This window comes from Neophocaena asiaeorientalis, unplaced genomic scaffold (assembly GCF_003031525.2).
Source record: "Neophocaena asiaeorientalis asiaeorientalis breed wild unplaced genomic scaffold, Neophocaena_asiaeorientalis_V1.1 scaffold336, whole genome shotgun sequence".
Taxonomy (NCBI): Eukaryota; Metazoa; Chordata; class Mammalia; order Artiodactyla; family Phocoenidae; genus Neophocaena; species Neophocaena asiaeorientalis.
This window is the reverse complement of record NW_020174788.1, coordinates 2,093,319-2,114,561: the sequence shown is the minus strand read 5'-3', so window position 1 is coordinate 2,114,561 and position 21,243 is coordinate 2,093,319.

Below are 21,243 nucleotides of genomic sequence, written 5' to 3'. Positions count from 1 at the left end.
TTCCTTGAAATTTTACAGGTTTTTTTTTTTTTTTTTTTTTTTTTTTTTTTTTTTTGCAGTACGCAGGCCTCTCACTGTTGTGGCCTCTCCTGCCGTGGAGCACAGGCTCTGGATGCGCAGGCCCAGTGGCCATGGCTCACGGGCCCAGCCGCTCCGCGGCGTGTGGGATCCTCCCGGACCAGGGCACGAACCTGTGTCCCCTGCATCGGCAGGCGGACTCTCAACCACTGCGCCACCAGGGAAGCCTGCTTTATGCTTCCTGATTCATTGTAAAATTTGATCATTGTTTTGCTTTCAACCATTTGAAATCCCACACCTTCCAGGAGAAGTTACTACAGAGCTAATTGTTTTGAACTAAAATAAAGCTCCCCTACCGCTAATTTTATTTCATTTAGAGAGTGCATAGGAAATCACCTGAGAATCTGGTTAAAATGCGGATTGATTCATCAGGTCTGAAGTGGGGCTTAAGAGTTTGAAGCGTCTCAGAAGCTCCCAGGGGATGCTGCTACTGTTGATGCAAGCAGCGCATTTCGAGTTGCCGGGCCTTTACAGCGACTTCCCGGGCCTTAGAGCGACTTCCCAGCAGGCTGTAATTTAACGTGAACTTCAACTCTCAGTCATTCCAGCACTAGTAAGACTTACCTGTGGATTCACTTTCTCAAGAAAACAAAAATATATACAGATAGAGGTTTTCTATAACAAACCTACTATTGCAAAAGAAAAAAATGGTAACACTCTTAATGTCCATCAACAGGAGAATGGCTAAATTATGGTTTATCTATATAAGGCAATGCCTGTAATCTTTTTAAAAACTGTCTACCCTGTGACCCAGAAATTCCAATTCTAGGTATTTTCACACAGAAATGAAATAGGTCCACAAAAGATCTATACAAGTATGTTCATAGAAGTTTCACTCGTAAGTGCCAAAAACTGTTAATGGCCCAGGAGCCTATGAAGGGGAAAATGGAAGAACAAACTGTGGTATATTCATACAATGTACTACTAATTTAAAAAACAAAACAAAACATACTACTGCTTTTTTCAACAACATGGACGAATCTCAAAAACATCATACTGAGTTGAAAGAAGCCTTACACCAAAGAGTACATACTTTCTGGGGTTGTGATAATTTTCTATTTCTTGATAGGGATTTGAGTTACAAAAGTGAACTCATCAAAACTCATCATAAGGGCTTCCCTGGTGGCGCAGTGGTTGAGAGTCCGCCTGCCGATGCAGGGGACACGGGTTCGTGCCCCGGTCTGGGAAGATCCTACATGCCGCGGAGTGGCTGGGCCCGTGAGCCATGGCCGCTGAGCCTGCGCGTCCGGAGCCTGTGCTCCGCAAGGGGAGAGGGGCCACAACAGTGAGAGGCCCGCGTACCGCAAAAAAAAAAAGAAAAACTCATCATAGATTACACTTAGGATTTTTGAATTTCGTTATGTAAGATTTACCTCCGAACAGGAAAAATGTAAGCAAATCCTGAACTCTAGTTAATGATATGCATAGGAAGTATTTAGGGGAAAGCGGATCAGTGTCTACCACTTACTTTAAATGCATCAAAAAATAAAATGAATTGAGAGACAGAGGGATAGATACGTGACAATGCAAATACAGTAAAATGTTCACGGTGGAACCTATGTAATAGGTAAAATTTCTTTAACCTTTCTGCACGTTTAAATTTTTTTCATATTGAACTGTTGGGAAAAGTGAGGTAGATGTGTGTGTTGACATGGAAAGGTCAGCAAGCAATCTAACGATAGTGCTAAAAACGATATAATGATGTGCAGAAAAATAAGTTACAGATAGACCCACATGAACGTATGTGAGCTTTCTGGCTGGATAGACAGGAAACTAACACGCTGTTACGTGTGAAGAGTAGGAAAAGGTGTTGGTAGTAGAGAGAGGGAGACTTTCACTTTCTGAAAGGGAGAAAAGTGAAAGTTAAGAAATGTAATACTGTCAAAAATAAAATCACTGAAGCAGAGGAAGTAATGACCCGAAGCAGCCAAAGTGAGCTCAGTGTTGTATGTAACGATATGCGTGTTGCGACACAGAACGAGTGTGCGTGTCTGCTCTGGCCTTTATACCTCGAACAGAAACATGAAACGCTCGCCTTGATCCTGCCGCTCTGTGCAGTCAACTTCTACGGTCCTGAGAAGAATCTGCCTAGTAGTCTAAATTAAAATCAATATTCTACTAGTTGCTGGGATGTAATAATGAAATCAATTTAGTCTCCTTTCTCATTATACTTCTGAATAGTGAGTATTCAGATACCTAAATATGTTGGGATGTGATTTACAGTGTTGGTGACAGCTTTGGGATGTCTGTCCAGTCAGTGGCTCCCTCTGAAGGCTTCTCACAGGGGTGTAATTCTAGGTGCATACTTCTTCCACTTGACATCAAACCTCTGGCCATGGCTAAGTGGACTTCGGATGAACACCTGGACCCAAGTTGGTCTAATCAGATCTCTCTCTCTCGCTCCTGAGTTCAGAACTGGATTAAAATCTACTCATTAATTTTTTCTAGTGCTACGCGTGTAAGCTCAGGAACTACGGAGATGCTATTTTCCACCAAGCACAACTGAGAAGCATAGAAAGCTGGTCGGCCAAAAGAGAGGGCATGGGGGTTGTGCAGAGAGAAGTGAGGGCAAAAGTCAATGAAGCCCCCAGACAGCTAGAAAGAACAGCTACCCGATTTCTATTCACACCGCTGCACTTCTGTCCCTGGTACCTTGTAGAGCACACTTGTGGGTCACTGTCCCTAGGTTTCATGAGAACTCTTGAAGCTGTCCAAAACGCTTATTTTCTTAAACCAAGGTGAAGAATTTCTCTTCCAGCTTGAAAAGCCATAACTAAGGCAATGATCACAGAAGAAGGTGCCAAGGGCATTTCAAGAAGCCAGAGGAGATCCCATCTGAGGCTCTGAGAATTCAGGGAACTTCATACTACATAGGAAGTCATCTGGGACCAGGCTGCATGGGCCTAGAGGCTCTAAACCTTGAGATGGCCTGTTCTGTGACTCCCCTTGTCCATCTCATCCAGATGGAGGTCCAGAGGCAGAATGTGGCCTGGACATGCTAAAGTCTTTATCAATCATCACTCCTAAATTAATTTTCAACCTTGTTTTGCAAACACAGCCTTAAGATAATCTCTTAACCACCAGCTACAAGTAAATTTTCGCCCCAAATCCTTCCTATGTAGAAGTTCCCATGAAAGTAGACATTCTGGGTTATTAAAAAGCAATCTCAAAGTATTATTCATGAAACTTGCTTTCTTTCTTTCTCATCTTCCTATAATGTACCAATGGGAAAATAATGACTTGCTATAGGTTCAGACAAGTAGAGACTTAGGGTTTTGTGACGTGAGGTTTCCATGCATTATAAAAAACATGCCAGGGACTTCCTTGGTGGTGCAGTGGATAGGACTCTGCGCTCCCAATGCAGGGGGCCTGGGTTTGATCCCTGGTCAGGGAGCTAGATCCCACATGCGTGCTGCAACTAGCAGTTCGCATACCACAACTAAGGAGCTGGTGAGCCAGAACTAAGGAGCCCCAGAACTGCAACTAAGGAGCCCATCTGCCACAACTGAGACCTGGTGCTACCAAATAAATAAAAATAAATAAAAAAAGAAAGAAAGAAAGAAAAACATGCCAGTTTCCTCATGTGTTGTTTTGCACATGGGTGTAGGGAAACTGAGAGCTGGCTACCACTTGCTGGCTTTTCAGCTCCTGGTAGGGTCATGGCTCTCTGTGCTGTCTAGTCCAGCAGTCCTTCTTATTTGGAAATAACAACATCTCTTTGACAGGTACAAACACCCATCAGAGCAGAGTTAACCTTCTTGGGAGTCAATGTGTTGGTCACACTTTCCCAAAACAGAGGAAAGCAAAAAAAGGAAATCCAGTATTTTGGTTTAAAATGAAGGGAATTCTAACCCCCTTCCATTTCAGTAACTTCTTAGTTGAACACTAGCAATAAGCTGCCAAGATAAGGTGATAGCAACGTATATTTGTTCATTCCAGAAATATTTAAGTGCATCTATGCCAGGCTATCTATGTGCCAAGCTCATGGGGCTCACAGGGAGGGCAGAATGGTATATGTAAGGAAGTACCGTGTTCTTTAAAGAAAAAGAACACAAGGTAAGAGTACCTTTTAGGTAGGCTGGTTAGGAAAGACCTCTGTGACATGGGGCTGTTTGGGCAGAAGCCAGAACACGAGAGTGCAGCTATCTGGGAAAAGAGCATTACAGGCAGAGGTAAACCATACGTGCAAAGGCCCGGAGGAGTGACAATGCCAACAAAGTATTCTCTAAGAAGGGAAGGTAATGTCACACAGAGTGAAAACAGGCCTTGATCTGTGTAAGCAAAGCACATCGTGAATGATGAACAACTGCCCTGAGTCCTTAACACTCACCAGTCTTCATAAAGCCCTTTGCTGTCTATGTGCCTTATCGTTTTTCAAAGCTCCAGGGTAGTTCATTATTAGAAAATAATTAATGGCTCTTTGGCAGTAAAATGTTCTTTTTTTCCCATTTTACCCGACTCTATTTCATCTGCCAAGTCAAACACTGAATCTGTCACGTAAACACATTGCTTACAGATTTGATACGTAATGATCACAGGCTCACAAAAAATAATAAAGAAGGCTTAATGTCTTTTATTAAACTCAGACTGTCAATAACATTTTAAATATAAACTTGGGATCAAGATTAGCCAGTACGGTAACTTTCAAACTATGGTTTTTGCAGGAAAAGACAGACAGATCAATGGAACAGAACTGAAAGTCCAAGCTAGCCCCACCATCCTACACACACACACACACAAATTCTTACACGTAAATAGCTTTTAAGAGCAGTGAGAAAATGTGGATTGTTCAATAAATGGTGGTGGGACAACTGGCAGGACACTGGAGGAAAAATATAAATGTATCATCACTACTTACACCAAAATGGATTCCAGTGGGTCAAAAGGTAAAAAAAGTAACATTGTGAAAGTTGTCAAAGAAAACATTGCAATTTTAAAAAATAGTATTGGAGTGGGGAAAGCTAAAGCAAGATATATAACCCAAAAGCCTCAAAGATTAAGAGCTATGACTACTTTACAATTTCAAAACCATCAACAGTAGAAAGACAAATGTTAGGGAAATGCAACATGACAGAAAAGGTAAAAACCTCCATTCACAAAAAATTCTGGCAAATCAATGTCAGAAGAACAAACTCTCTCTCACGCCCCCCAAAGTGAAAAGAATATGGATAAACACGTAGCAGGGAAAAAAATGCAAATGGCTTTTAAACATATCTGCACATTCAAAATCAAAGAAATTTTATTTAAAACTATGAAATATCATTTTATCATAGTAACAAACACTAACAAGTTTGAAAATGTAGTGTTGGTAAGGGTGTAAGAAACAGGCTTTCCTAGGCAATTGTTGGTGCAAGTGTAAACTGGTACAATCTTCTTGGAGGACAATTTGGCTGCATTCACGACAATCTAAAATTCACATGCCCTGTAACTTAGCAATTATACTTCAAGCAATTTATCCCAATAGATATGTTCTCATAGATGTGTTAAGAGAGATCTCTAAGGCTGCAGTACGATTGTAACAGTAAGAATTTGGAAACAAACATTCACCATTAAGGAATGAGTTAAATAAAGGACAGCACCATCATATACTGTAATACGGTACAGCAATTAAAAAGATGAAGTTGACTTATACAGGCAGATAAGAGAGGACATCTAAGACATAATGGTAAGTAATGAAAGCAGGACAAAGGCATTAGACATTATATGTACATACCCGCACACACGAGAAAAATGTACTAGCAAGGACTAACCCTGCAAAATATCTATCATACCCAGTGTGGCCAAAGTTCGCTGGCTTTGTTAGCCCATGATCATATTGCCAATGGGTCGAGAGGTGAGGACTCAAACCCAGATCTGTCAGACTCCAAAGCTCCTGCTGTTTATCATGATGCTAGATGCCATTTGATGAAGCTAAAAGGTCCAAAGTAGCAAGAAAACAAATGGCAAGACCTTTCCTACCTTCTACTTCCCAAACCACCAGGCATAAAACTGAACAGACTCATAATAAAGGAAATAATAGAATTTTTACAAAAGAAAGCCATTTTCATTTTTAAGTCCTTGAAGGGAAAAAGGTGATACAGTAGAATGTTTACCCCTGTCTCCCCTTCCCAGGGATAATCTGAAAAGACAACCAGAATTTGTCAACAAAAGAACCTTTCGTCACTAACATGAGTTTTAGGTACAGAGTCCATCAGGATGAAATTCTTACCTTCTGGCGATCCAAAAGACCTGGTGGTCTTCTTACTAGCTTCAACTAAATTCTACCCAGTTTAAAAATTAAATAAATCCCCAGCTTGTTTGAGAGTTCTGTGTGTCCAATAAACCTACTTATCTATCACCAGACAGACAAACATCATTCCAACAGACTGCCAACTCATGGGGAAGGAGTGAAAATTCCTTAGATGAATTCTGAAATTTGCAGCCCTAGAACCTGGCAAGACTGCATTCTAGCCCTTGAGTTAAGTTTTTCTATGCCGAACCAATCACAGTAGCTACCCAGCCCTCAAGAATTCACTTTTCTTTGGGAGTAAATTCTAACACTCAGGGGTAGGCAGGGCCCAAAGGCCATCTCTATGCCCCATGATCCTGTCACCCAGAGGAAGCAAAGTGAACAAGGGAAACTAGGGGCTTTGGTTGAGCCCATCAAATTCTCTATCCCAGGAATCTGAAGTTTCGAACAAAGTGGCTGGGAGCCTGGTTTATTACTGTCAGCTAAATGGTAGTACCCTAGAGAGAAAGTCCACAAATTCTTGCTGCTGGAGTTCCCAGAGCTACCCTGGTACCTACCCTCCTCAGGCTTTGGCAACACTTCTTCCATTCTGCAAGGCAATCAGTGTCCTTTCTCTTCAGGCTGTCCAGGGACAGCTTCTATTGTTTTCACCAACAATAAAACAATATGAATAATATGCCTCTGCTTGTTGCCTGGCCAATACTCACTTCCCATTTCCCTTGTTACCAGAACCCTGATGTTGTTTGCTTAAAATAATACACAGTTAAATATTCAATCTCCTGTCCTCCCTTGCAGCTAAAGGCAGTCACATGACCCAGCCCCTGTCAACGAAACAAGCATAAGTCACTGGTGGAGCTGCCTGAGGACCTCCTTCAAAGTGACTGGATGCTGGGTCATCTTTTGTCCTTCGTTCTCACTCTTTCTTGGCTGGGATGCATATACGATGCCCAGAGATGGATCTGCCGTTTTGTAACTGTGAGGTTGATAGCCACACACTAAGTATAGTAGGCCAGGAATAAAGAAGGAGCCTGTGTGTTCTTGAAGACATCCTTGAACAGCTGCACTAGCCCCACCTCATGACTTTCAACATGAGAAAAATAAACCCCAGTTTGGTTAAGCAGTTAGGACAGGTTTCTTAAAACAAACAGCTGAATGCAATCCCAAGGGACACACCACCTGTCCTTTTGTGAAGTCTCTTGTATGAATTCAATTCAATGCAAGTATTAGGAGAGAAACTACCTGTACAAGTTGAGGCAGGAAGGGAAATAACAGCATAAGGACAGGTCCGCCCTCTTGTGGGTAAAACATGCAGATACATAACCCACCGTAATAAAAAGTAGAGTGAAATAAGTGATGACCAGAAGCGCAAACAACTGCTGTGGAAACAGAGGACAAAATGAAATCTGACTGACAGGTGAGGGAAAAGATTAATAGTAGCAAAGGTGGTAACTCATCTGAGCCTTGAAAAAATATATATATTTTTGGCTGCGTTTTTTTTGGCTGCGTTTTTTTTGGCTTCATTGCGCGCAGGCTTTCTCTAGCTGTGGTGAGTGCGGGGTACTCTTCGTTGCGGCGCGCAGGCTTCTCACTGCGGTGGCTTCTCTTGTTGCAGAGCACGGTCTCTAGGTGTGTGGGCTTCAGTAGTTGTGGCCCACGGGCTCAGTAGTTGTGGCTCGTGGGCTCTAGAGAGCAGGCTCAGTAGTTGTGGCGCACGGGCTTAGTTGCTCTGTGGCATGTGGGATCTTCCTGGACCAGAGCTCAAACCTGTGTCCCCTGCATTGGCAGGCAGATTCTTAACAACTGTGCCACCAGGGAAGCCAATAAACAGAATTTTGATAGGCAAAGAGCCTACAGGCCAGGCATAGAGCATGAACAAAGGCTTGCAGCTGTGTTAGAAAATTGAAATTAAAAAACCCCTCATCTGCTGTGATCATATAAATATTAACGATGACAGCTGTCATTTACTCAGCACTTACCCTGCGCCAGCTCTTTTGTATGCATTTTCTCAGTAAATCCTTACAACAGGCCACAAAAAAATAAGGTACCATTATTATTACTCCCATCTTACAGACAAAGAAATCGAAATATCAAGAAGTTAAATCATTTGTCCAGGATAGCGGAGATCATGAATAGCAGAGATGGGATCCTGGCAGGAATCACTCTGGCTCCAGAGCCCAGCCTCTTTTAGTCTCTCTGTCCAAATGCTTGACCATGTCCTTATGAAGGACATTATTAAAAGATAAGAGTGGCTACTGGCACATGGATCAAGTGGAATCCAATGGCTAACATGACTACTGAGTTTTTAAAAGCATTGTATTGTCAAGAGCCTGGTCTAAAACTAACTGACTATTTAACACTTGAAACCACAGTAGGACCTCCAAACATCACTTGTCAAGAAAGGAGCTGAGCCAGCTCCCAAGAAAAGTATAAAATCCCTATACCCACAACACTGGTGACCAAGAAGAATACTGCAAACAGAAGAATCTTCCAAAAGGCAGATACGATCTGGGAAGTACAATTTATAATGGAAATATTCCCAAGGAGCAGAATGGAAACCAATGAAGGAATATCCTCCAATAACAAGCCAGAAAGTTCCAAAAATGTGAGCCCCCAGGGCTTTTGAAATTGCTCCATACCAGTGACTACTGTATATCTCTAATTCTTCTCCATTCCCAATGGAAATGATAATTAAAATTATTCTGGTCCTGCCTCTTTCATCACTGTATATTGTAGACTTAGATGAAAAAGAATTTTGTTTTTTAAAAAAGTCACCAAAGCATAACCAAGAAGAATTATAGTCTGTTTTCAGCAGTATTATGGATAGATTCTTGAATGCCCACCCCTTCAAAACAGCTAGATCCCACACACAGCACAGTTTTAATTTCACTGCTACACTCACAGGAAGCAAAAGTAATTCACAAAGAGGAAGTAACACATATGTGTTCCCACCCCACCCCCTGCCCCCCAAAATGAACTTAATTAGAACCATGAGCAGTAAGCACATAGGAATGGTATGGTTACACAGAGAGTGACGTGTTTTACACAGTGTTTCAATTGCAAGACTAGACCTTAAGTCAATAGCAAGTTGGGGGTGGAGGCTAAATCTAAATTCGCAAAATAAGCCAATGACTCTGGAATGAACTAAGGTGGTCCCAATGTTGGTAGCACTCCCAGTTTCACATCATAAGCAAAACAATTACAAGTTCTCTCTTGAAGAAACCATCTTCAATTTAAAATCAACCTCGTATATTCTCACAACCAAACATTACCAGACACACGAGGAAAGGAACCACCATGAGGGAGAGTCAGCAGAAAGAAACAATGACAGATTTGGACTCTTCTTTCCCCAAGGACTTCAGATATTAGAATGAGATTGAGAATTTAACATGACAGTTTATGATTTTAAAACTAAGAGGTGGAGGGCTTCCCTGGTGGCGCAGTGGTTGGGAGTCCCCCTGCCGATGCAGGGGACGCGGGTTCATGCCCTGGTCCGGGAAGATCCCACATGCCGCGGAGCGGCTGGGCCTGTGACCCATGGCCGCTGAGCCTGTGCATCTGGAGCCTGTGCTCTGCAGCAGGAGAGGCCGCAGCGGTGAGAGGCTCACATACCGCCAAAAAAAAAAAATAAATAAATAAGAGGTGGAATCAGAAGACTATCAAAAATGAACTAGTAGTTTTAAAAATGAATGAAATAACTCAGAAATAAAAATATTTTATTATATATAAAATATATTATATAAATAATAGTACATATTCACTATACGTTATTTTCAATGGGTGGGACAAATAGAGACTAAACATCCCTAATGAGAAAATTTGTGGGTTGGAATATATATCTGAAGAAATTACTCAGAATGCAGGACAGAAAGCCAAGAATGAAAATTCCTAAAATGGGGATTCAGAAAAAAATGAAAAAAAGATTCAAAGATCCTAAGTAAAGTATTAGCAAGGCAATTTTATCAACTAATTAACTATATGAATGCAAGAACTGTTTAACAGAGGAAAAAGATGATCTTACTATATACATTAAAAATTCTCATAAAAATGAACAATTATGATAAAACCAATCAGCAAAATAGGAATAGAAATTCCTTAATTGGATAAAGGAAATAACATCCAAAATGTCTAACAAATATTACACTTAGCACTGAAAGGATAGAGACATTTGCTTTAAAAGTCAGGAGTAAATTTCATCACTGCTTCTATTCTATACTAAACTGGAAATTCTAGTTGGAAGAGCAAGACAGAAAACATCTGCCCACTGAAAGAAGCAAAGACTTCCCACTAGTAACGGGTATACCTAACACTGAGATATTGGTCTCTAACACAATTCTCCACTGAAAGAAACCATGGTTGATTCTGATTCCAAGGTTTGTGCCAGTTTGGGACAAGATGAGCCTGGAATATACTGGAAGATGCCAGAAAGTAAGGAGGTATTCAAAAAGTGATGAGAGCATGGCACAAGGACACAGGAGCCAGCTTTGGGCACCAAAATAATTCAGAACAGTAATGAATTATAAACCATCGAGAGAAAATGTAAGGATTCGTGAGTTCATTCCTATAAAATGTAGTTAGGGAAATAAGGTAGAATAATTATAGTAAAATGCTATAATTTTACTATACACCGGTCAGGGCTGACCGGTGAACACAGAAGGCATGCTGCAGGTAGAAAATTAACAGTTTGCAACCATCTAAATAAAGATTAGATCTGGGAAGAAGTATCCATGAATGTTAAATCTATAGGAAAATTTTGATGAGGAACAGGACATATGCATGGGCTTTATTATTACTTATAAGGGGGAAACATATCTAATAGACAGTGGATAAATCAGATAGCACCTCACTGAGTGACCAACATTAACACCACCAAGTAGGACCAATGAACATCAGGTGTAACCAGATGTGATACCCTCAGAAGGATACATGACTCATGGGGTGTTCTGGCCAAGAATGTTTAACTCAAATGCAATCACAGGGAACCATTAGGCTAATGCAAACTGAGAAACATTCTCTTAAAAATGTGTAGAGAGGGATACTGCTGGTGGGAATGTAAATTGGTACAGCCACTATGGAGAACAGTATGGAGACTCCGTAAAAAACTAAAAATAGGAGGGACCCTCAAGATGGTGGAGGAGTAAGACATGGAGATCACCTTCCCACAAATACATTATAAATACACCTACATGAGGAACAACTCCTCCTGAACACTGACAGAAGACCTCAGACTTCCCAAACAGCAAGAAACTCCCCACGTACTGGGGTAGGGCAAAACAAAAAAGAATAAACAGAGACAAAAGAATAGGGACAGGACCTGCACCTCTGGGAGGGAGCTGTGAAGGAGGAAGTTTCCACACACAAGGAAGCCCCTTCACTGGTGGGGATGGGGGGTGGGTGGGGGGGAAGCTTTGGAGCTGCGGAGGAGAGCACAGCAACAGGGTTGTGGAGGGCGAAGCGGAGAGATTCCCACACAGAGGATGGGTGCCGACCAGCACTCACTAGCCTGAGAAGCTTGTATGCTCACCTGCCGGGGCGGGCGGGGCTGCGAGCTGAGGCTCGGGCTTCGGAGGTTGGATACCAGGGAGAGGACTGGGGATGGCTGCGTGAACACAGCCTGAAGGGGGCTAGTGCACCACAGCTAGCTGGGAGGGAGTCCGGGATATTTCTGGACCTGCCTAAGAGGCAAGAGACCATTGTTTCAGGGTGCGCGAGGAGAAGGGATTCAGAGAACCGCCTCAACGAGCTCCAGACATGGGCGTGAGCTGCGGCTATCAGCACGGACACCAGAGATGGGCATGAAACGCTAAGGCTGCTGCTGCAGCCACCAAGAAGCCTGTGTGCAAGCACAGGTCACTATCCACACCTCCCCTCCTGGGAGCCTGTGCAGCCCACCACTGCCAGTGTCCCGTGATCCGGGGACAACTTCCCGGGGAGAACAGATGGAGTGCCTCAGGCTGTTGCAACATCACACCAGCCTCTGCCGCCCCAGGCTCGCCCCGCATTCTGTACTTCTCCCCCGCCCCCACCCCAGTCTGAGTGAGCCAGAGCCCCCTAATCAGCTGCTACTATAATCCCATCCTGTCTGAGCGGAAACAGGCGACCTACACACAGAGCAGAGGCGGGGCCAAATCCAAAGCTGAACCCCAGGAGATGTGCGAACAAAGAAGAGAAACGGAAATTTTCCCCAGCAGCCCCAGGAGCAGCAGGTTAAATCTCCACAATCAACTTGATGTACCCTGCATCTGTGGAATACCTGAAGAGACGCTGAATCATGCCAAAATTCAGGCGGTGGACTTTGCGAGCAACTGTAGACTTGGGGTTTGCTTTCTGCCTCTAATTTCTTTCTGGTTTTATGTTTATCTTAGTTCAGTATTTAGAGCTTAATATCATTGGTAGATTTGTTTACTGATTTGGTTGCTCTCTTCCTTTTTTAAAAAAAATATATATTTCTTTCTTTTTTCTCTTTTGGTGTGTATGGGTATGCTTCTTTGTGTGATTTTGTCTGTACAGCTTTGCTTTTACCATTTGTCCTAGGGTTCTCTCTGTTTCTTGTTTTTGTTTTTTTGTATAGTTTTCAGCACTTGTTATCATTGGTGGATTTGTTTTTAGGTTTGGTTGCTTCCTTCTTCTTTCTTTCATTACGTTTTAATATTTTTTATTTTTAATAATTCTTAAAAATTTTTTTATTTTAATAACTTTATTTTATTTTATTCATTCTTTTCTGCTTTTTTTCCCCTCCCTTTTCTTCTGAGCCATGTCACTGACAAAGTCTTGGTGCTCTAACTGGGTGTCAGGCTTCAGGTTCTGAGGTGGGAGAGCTGAGTTCAGGACACTGGTCCACCAGAGACCTCCTGGCTCCACGTAATATCAAACAGCAAAAGCTCACCCAGAGATCTCCATCTCAATGCTCAAACCCAGCTCCACTCAACAACCAGCAAGCTACAGTGCTGGACACCCTATGCCAAACAACTAACAAGACAGGAACACAAGTCAACCCAGTAGCAGAGAGGCTGCCTAAAATTATAATAAGGTCACAGACACCCCAAAACACACCACCGGACATGGTCCTGTCCACCAGAAAGACAAGATCCAGCCCCATCCACCAGAACACAGGCACCAGTTCCCTCCACCAAGAAGCCTACACAAGCCACTGAACCAACCTTACCCACTGGGGACAGACACCAAAAACAACAGGAACTACGAACCTGCAACCTGCAAAAATGAGACACCAAACACAGTGAGTTAAGCAAAATGGGAAGACAGAGAAATATGCAGCAGATGAAGCAGCAAGGTAAAAACCCACCAGACCAAACAAATGAAGAAGAAATAGGCAGTGTACCTGAAAAAGAATTCAGAGTAATGATAGTCAAGATGAACCAAAATCTTGGAAATAGAATGGAGAAAATACAAGAAACGTTTAACAAGCAACTAGAAGAACAAAAGAGCAAACAAACAAAGATGAACAACACAATAAATGAAATTAAAAATTCTCTAGAAGGAATCAATAGCAGGATAACTGAGGCAGAAGAATGGACAAGTGACCTGGAAGATAAAATAGTGGAAATAACTACCTCAGAGCAGATAAAAGAATGAAAATAATTGAGGACAGTCTCAGAAACATCTGGGACAACATTAAACACACCGACATTCGAATTATAGGGGTCCCAGAAGAAGAAGAGAAAAAGAAAGGGTCTGAGAAAATATTTGAAGAGATTACAGTTGAAAACTTCCCTAACATGGGAAAGGAAATAGTCAATCAAGTCCAGGAAGCACAGAGAATCCCATACAGGATAAATCCAAGGAGAGATACAGGCCAAGATACATATTAATCAAACTATCAAAAATTAAATACAAAGAAAAAATATTAAAAGCAGCAAGGGAAAAGCACCAAATAACATAAAGGGAATCCTCATAAGGTTAACAGCTGATCTTTCAGTAGAAACTCTGCAAGCCTGAACAGAATGGCAGGACATACTTAAAGTGATGAAAGGGAAAAACCTACAACCAAGATTACTCTACCCAGCAAGGATCTCTTTCACATTTGATGGAGAAATTAAAAGCTTTACAGACAAGCAAAAGTTAAGAGAATTCAGCACCACCAAACCAGATATACAACAAATGCTAAAGGAACTTCTCTAGGCAGAAAACATAGGAGAAGGAGAAGACATACAAAAGCAAACGCAAAACAGTTTAAAAAAAAAGGTAACAGGAACATACATATTGATAATTGCCTTAAATATAAATGGATTAAACGCTCCAACCAAAAGACACAGACTGGCTGAATGGATACAAAAATAAGACCCGTATATACGCTGTCTACAAGAGACCCACTTCAGACCTAGGGATACATACAGACTGAAAGGGAGGGGATGGAAAAAGATATTCCATGCATATGGAAATCAAAAGAAAGCTGGAGTAGCAATTCTCATATCAGACAAAATACTCTTTAAAATAAAGACTATTACAAGAGACAAGGAAGGACACTACATAATGATCAAAGGATCAATCCAAGAAGAAGATATAATGATTGTAAATATTTATGCACTCAACATAGGAGCACCTCAATACATAAGGCAAATGCTAACAGCCTAAAATGGGAAATCGACAGAAACACAATCATAGTAGGAGACTTTAACACCCCCCTTTCACCAATGGACAGTCTTCCAAAATGAAAATAAATAAGGATATACAAGCTTTAAATGATACGTTAAACAAGATGGACTTGATTGATATTTATAGGACATTCCATCCAAAAACAACAGAATACACTTTCTTCTCATGTGCTCATGGAATATTCTCCAGGTTAGATCATATGTTGGGTGACATATCAAGCCTTGGTAAATTTAAGAAAATTGAAATCGTATCAAGTATCTTTTCTGACCATAACGCTATGAGACTAGATACCAATTACAGAAAAAAGCTGTAAAAAGTACAAAAACATGCAGGCTAAACAATACACTACAAAATAACCAAGAGATCACAGAGGAAATCAACAAATACCTAGAAACAAATGACAATGAAAACACAATGACCCAAAACCTATGAAAGGCAGCAAAAGCAGTTCTAAGGGGAAAGTTTATAGCAATACAATCCTACCTTAAGAAACTTCTCAAATAAACAACCTAAACTTTCACCTAAAGCAGTTAGAGAAAGAACAAAAACACTTAAAGTTAGCAGAAGGAAAGAAAACATAAAGATCAGATCAGAAATAAATGAAAAAGAAATGACGGAAACAATAGCAAAGATCAATAAAACTAAGAGTTGGTTCCTTAAGAAGATAAACAACATTGATAAACCATTAGCCAGACTCATGAAGAAAAAAAGGGAGAAGACTCAATCCAATAGAATTAGAAATGAAAAAGGAGAAGTAATAACTGACACTGAAGAAATACAAAGGATCATGAGAGATTACTACGAGCAACTCTATGCCAATAAAATGGACAACCTGGAAGAAATGGACAGTTTCTTAGAAAAGCACAACCTTCTGAGACTGAACCATGAAGAAATAGAAAATATAAACAGACCAATCCCAAGCACTGAAATTGAGACTGTGATTAAAAATCTTCCAACAAACAAAAGTCCAGGACCAGGTGGATTCACAGGTGAATTCTAGCAAGCATTTAGGGAAGAGCTAACAACTATCCTTCTCAAACTCTTCCAAAATATAGAACAGGGAGGAACACTCCCAAATTCATTCCACAAGGCCACCATCACCCTGATACCAAAACGAGACAAAGATGTCAAAAAAAAAAAAAAAAAGCAACTACAGGCCAATATCACTGATGAACATAGATGCAAAAATCCTCAACAGAACACTAGCAAACAGAATTCAACAGCACATTAAAAGTATCATACAGTATGATCAAGTGTGGTTTATCCCAGGAATGCAAGGATTCTTCAGTATACAGAAATCAATCAATGTGATATACCATATTAAAAATTCAAGGAGAAAAACCACATGATCATCTCAATAGATGCAGAAAAAGCTTTTGACAAAATTCAACACCATTTTTGGTAAAGACCCTCCAGAAAGTAGGCATAGAGGGAACTTACCTCAACATAATAAAGGCCATATATGACAAACCCACAGCCAACATCGTTCTCAATGGTGAAAAACTGAAAGCATTACCACTAAGATCAGGAACAAGACAAAGTTGCCCACTCTCACCACTATTATTCAAAATAGTTTTGGAAGTTTTAGCCACAGCAATCAGAGAAGAAAAGTAAAAGGAATCCAAATTGGAAAAGAAGAAGTAAAGCTGTCACTGTTTGCACATGACATGATAGTATACTTAGAGAATCCTAAAGGTGATAGCAGAAAACTGCTAGAGCTAATCAATGAATTTGGTAAAGCAGCAGGATACAAAATTAATGCACAGAAATCTCTTGCATTCCTATACACTAATGATGAAAAATCTGAAAGAGAAAGTAAGGAAACACTCCCATTTACCATTGCAACAAAAAGAATAAAATACCTAGGAATAAACCTACCTAAGGAGACAAAAGACCTCTATGCAGAAAACTATAAGACACTGATGAAAGAAATTAAAAGTGGTACAAACAGATGGAGAGATATACCATATTCTTTAATTGGAAGAATCAACATTGTGAAAATGACTAGACTACCCAAAGCACACTACAGATTCAATGCAATCCCTATCAAAATACCAATGGCATTTTTGACAGAACTAGAACAAAAAGTTGCACAATTTGTATGGAAACACAAAACACCCCGAATAACCAAACAATCTTGAGAAGGAAAAATGGAGCTGCAGGAATCAGGCTCCCTGACTTCTGACTATACTACAAAGCTACAGTAATCAAGAAAGTATGGTACAGGCACAAAAACAGAAACATAGATCAATGGAACAGGATAGAAAGTCCAGAGATAAATCTATGCACATATGGTCTCCTTATCTTTAATGAAAGAGACAAGATTATACAATGGAAAAAAGCCTGTTCAATAAGTGGTGCTAGGAAAACTGGACAGCTACATGTAAAAGAATGAAATTAGAACACTCCCTAACACCATACACAAAAATAAACTCAAAATGGATTAAAGCCCTAAATGTAAAGCCAGACACTACAAAACCCTTAGTGGAAAACATAGAGAGAACACTCTATGACATAAATCACTGCAAGATCTTTTTTGACCCATCTCCCAGGGGAATGGAAATAAAAACAAAAATAAACGTATGGGACCTAATGAAACTTAAAAGCTTTTGCACAGCCAAGGAAATTATAAACAAGACGGAAAGACAACCCTCAGAATGGGAGAAAATATTTGCAAATGAAGCAACTGACCAAGGATTAATCTCCAAAATTTACAAGTAGCTCATGCAGCTCAATATCAAAAAAACAAACAACCCAATCCAAAAATGGGCAGAAGACTGAAACAGACATTTCTCCAAAGAAGATATACAGATTGCCAACAAACACATGAAAGGATGCTCAATATCACTAATCATTAGAGAAATGCAAATCAAAACTACAATGAGATATCATCTCACACCGGTCAGAATGGCCATCATCTAAAAACTACAAGCAATACTTGCTGGAGAGGATGTGGAGAAAAGGGAACCCTCATACACTGTTGGTGGGAATGTAAATTGATACAGGGCTATGGGGAACAGTATGTTCCTTAAAAAACTAAAAACAGAACTACCATACAACACAACAATCCCACTACTGGGAATATACCTTGAGAAAACCATAATTCAAAAAGAGTCATGTACCACAATGTTCATTACAGCTCTATTTTTAATAGCCAGGACATGGAAGGAACCTAAGTGTCCATTGACAGATGAATGGATAAAGAAGATGTGCCACATATATACAATGGAATATTACTCAGCCATAAAAAGAAACGAAATTGAGTTATTTGTAATGAGGTGGATGGACCTAGAGACTGTCATACAGAGTGAAGTAAGTCAGCAAGAGCAAAACAAATACCGTATGCTAACACATATATATGGAATCTAAAAAACAAAAGAAGAAAATGGTTCTGAAGAACCTAGGGGCAGGACAGGAATAAAGACGCAGACATAGAAAATGGACTTGAGGACATACGGAGGGTCAGGGTAAGATGGGATCAAGTGAGAGAGCAGCATGGACATATATACACTACCAAATATAAAATAGATAGCCAGTGGTAAATAGCTGCATAGCACAGGGAGATCAGCTCAGTGATTTTTGTCCACCTAGTGGGGTGGGATAGGGAGGCTGGGAGGGAGACACAAGAGGGAGGAGATATGGGGATATATGTATATGTATAACTGATTCACTTTGTTATAAAGCACAAACTAACACACCATTGTAAAGCAATTATATTCCAATAAAGATGTTAAAAAAAAACCTTAAAAATAGAGCTACCATATGATCCAGCAATCCCACTCCTGGGCATGTATCTGGAGAAAACCATAATTCAAAAAGATACATGCATGCCAGTGTTCACTGCAGCACTATTTACAACAGCCAGGACATGGAAGCAACCTAAATGTCTATCAATGGAGGATGAAGATGTGGTACACATACCATGGAATATTACTCAGCCAAAAAAAGACTGAAATAATGCCATTTGCAGCAACATGGATGGACCTACAGATTGTCATACTGAATGAAGTAAGTCAGACAAAGACAAATATCATATGATATCTCATATATATGGAACCTAAAAAAATGGTACAAATGAACCTATTTAGAAAACAGAAATTGACTCACAGATGTAGAAAACAAATTTATGGTTACCAAGGGGGAAAGGGGTGGGGGATAAATTGGGAGATTGGGATTGCATATATACACTACTATGTATAAAAGATAACTAATAAGAACCTGCTGTAGGGACTTCCCTGGTGGCACAGTGGTTGAGAGTCCGCCTGCCGATGCAGGGGACATGGGTTCGTGCCCCAGTCTGGGAGGATCCCACATGCCACGGAGCGGCTGGGCCCATGAGCCATGGCCACTGAGCCTGCATGTCCGGAGCCTGTGCTCCGCAATGGGAGAGGCCACAATAGTGAGAGCCCTGCGCACCGCAAAAAAAAAAAAAGGAACCTGCTGTAGAGCACAGGGGACTCTGTAATGACCTATACAGGAATGGAGTCTGGAAGAGAGTGGATATATGTATTTGCATGGCTGATTCACTTTGCTGTACAGCAGAAACTAACACAACATTGTAAATCAACTCTACTCCAATAAAAGTAATTTTAAAAATGCGTAGAGAGATGAGAGTGGGGAATGGGGAAGGGTCTAAATGCAATGTTGTATTCTGGATTGGATCTGGGAACAGATAAAAAGACATCAGTGAAAAAATTGGTGAATCTGAATAAAGTCTGCAGTTTAGTTAATAGAAATTCAAAAGAAGGCTTGTTTTCAGGGTTGGTTAACTTTTTGGTTTGACAGCAAGATCAAGAAACCAGGTTTATTCTATCATTCTGTTCTGCCATCCGAAGTGTAGTGGCTTTGCCCCTCAGGCTGGCACTCTTCATAGCCATAATATGGCTGCCAGCGTTCCAGGCATCACATCAAGAAATAGTAATGACAGAGACAGAAAGGGCAAATATCTTATATTCCTTTCTCATAGGTTACAAAGCCTTTCTAAAAGTCCCATAACAAATTTTCCCTCATGTCTTCAAGACCAGTATTACATCACCCACTCAATTCCCAAACCAAATACACTCATTCCTAAATAAAATATTGGCAAAGGGATTGAGGTGAGCATGATTGTTTTAGACAAACCACTAGGTAGACGGGATGTTGGGGTGTCAACCATCAAGACAATAATGTTAATTCTGATTGGTGAGAAAAAACTTTGATGTGATTCTTTAAACATTTTTTCCCTTTTTCTATCAAAATTTAAAAATAATCCACCACCCAATGAAACTCACGTGTCCTCCTTAAAAATCATCATATTCAATCCTCTCTTTGAATAGATATCGGACCAGTTGAACAACTCATGTTCGTTGAGTTCCTACTAACTGCCAGACATTATGCTAAGTATATCATCACATTCAGTCCTCACTAACCACCTTTAAATCTCAGTAACTCTCATTCTATGAATGCTAAAACTAAGCCTAGAGAAGGAAAGTGACTCGTATAAAGTCACCTGTTGAGTACATGGTAGAACTGGGACCATACCCTGATCTTTGAACTCATACCCTATTCTTCAACCCAGACCTGTATTCTCTACCCTTATTGGTCGGGCGGGGGGAAGGGGGAAGAGACAATTATCATTGGAGATATAGATTCATATGCTAAGAATAGCTGGCTGGGCTTCCCTGGTGGCGCAGTGGTTGAGAGCCCGCCTACCGATGCAGGGGACACGGGTTCGTGCCCCGGTCTGGGAGGATCCCACATGCCGCGGAGCGGCTGGGCCTGTGAGCCGTGGCCGCTGAGACTGCGCATCCAGAGCCTGTGCTCCGCAACGGGAGAGGCCACAACAGTGAGAGGCCCGCGTACCGCCAAAAAAAAAAAAAAAAAAAAAAAGAATAGCTGGCAAATATTTCCCTAGAGTAAGATGTCTTCTTCTCCATAAACTATGTAAGAAAAAGAGATGATAAATTTCAGAATCCTCAGGACCCACTCTCAAAGCATCAGACAATGTGTTGGAGCAGGGTGGTAGCCTACTTCATAGAAAACTCCATCTGTCAAAGAATTTCCCAAGAGACACAGGCCCCTGTGTAAGGAGAACACTCCTGAGTCTCTCCTTTACTCTCACACTATTGCCACACTCACCGTACGTCTGACACCAGATGTGTGGGGTTTCCACACATCAAGCAAATCTCTGTGACACCAGCTGGGTGTCCTACAATTCGATTCAATTCTGACACTAACTGGAGTTAGCACAGACACCACAGACCAAGGGCTCAGTCCCAGGAGACTGTCCCGCATTTTAGACATCAATCTCAAGCAGTAGGTCCCTAGGTTACCAACAACTTCTGTCC